We start from the raw sequence: 1,446 nt of genomic DNA on the forward strand, positions 1-1,446 counted from the left end.
CACACATATTCTCTCTTACAAACGTGCACGGATCTTCATACAAACATTCTCTCTCTCTCTCTCTCTCTCTCTCTCTCGCTCTCTCTCTCTCTCTCTCTCTCAGACACATCGAAATTTTTTTAATTATGCTGTAATTTATATTATATATAATATATATATATATATATATATAGCCTTGAGAAGCGACTATGAGTCGTGAAACGTCGGCGAAATAAATGTACCTGAGTACGATGCCTTTCCCTATGGTTCCCTGATGAGATGTACATAGAGCGGCAGCTCCGTCTTCTAAGGATATATATATATATATACACACACACACACATATATATATATATATATATATATATATATATATATATATCTATATATATATATATATATATATATATATATATATATATATATATATATATGTTGAACCATTAGTAAAATGGCCTTTTAGGTCTAATAGGCAGGAAAAATGGTAATTAGACCTAATGGTTTTTCGTATTATATTTAACTAAATGAGTATTAAATTTTCCTAAAATCGTTTAGCTTAAATGTATACAAATAAGTAAAACGGAGGGTCTGAGGGTGCCTCTCTCTCTCTCTCTCTCTGCGCGCGTACAACCACACCGCATGGTATCCATTTATTTATTTATTAATTAATAATGATAATGATAAAAGGTTAAGGACAACGACAATAATAATAATAATTAATGCTGATGATGATGATGATGAAGAATACGACGACGACGACGACGACGACGACGACGATTATCGTTTTTGGAGTCGAAACTACTTCTTGGGGTAAGTAAGTAAGTAAGTAAGTGAGCCCAAACAAACAGACAAAAAAAATTTTCATCATCTATCTACGACTAGTACATTATTAATTATTATATTATCTTAAAAAATAAAGTTACAGGTTTTTTTTTTAATATATTTTACAGATGAAGACGGTGATATTGTTCAACTAACATTCCGCCGAGATGATATTAGAAAAGAAAAAAGTGATTACTTTTCCATTCACATTAAGCCACCACCACCACCATCGCCACCATCATCATCATCATCGTCGTCGTCGTTAAAATCGAATAATAATAAATAATAATAGATTAAAGAACGTCGCGTTGTTGAGCCAGAAAGCCACTGCCACTGCCACCACTACTGTCGCCGCCGTTTCTTTAACAGAAGGATTATCGCAATTCATCGAATATCTACCGGAAAATGTCGTGTTAATATCGTATAATAATCATCGTTTTCAAGCGTACTACCTTATAAAAAGCCTTTTGGCAAACAACAACAACAACAATAATGACGACGACGACGACTTGTTGGAAAAATTTCGCAAAAAGGTCGTGGGGTTTTCCGACAGTTATTTAATTTACTTACACCTTTATCCTCCCAACATTGCCCCATACAGCCCTTCCACTTATGAGCTAGAAGATCTTTTCGAATATTTTTTCC

This window comes from Macrobrachium nipponense, chromosome 39, assembly GCF_015104395.2.
Source record: "Macrobrachium nipponense isolate FS-2020 chromosome 39, ASM1510439v2, whole genome shotgun sequence".
Taxonomy (NCBI): domain Eukaryota; kingdom Metazoa; phylum Arthropoda; class Malacostraca; order Decapoda; family Palaemonidae; genus Macrobrachium; species Macrobrachium nipponense.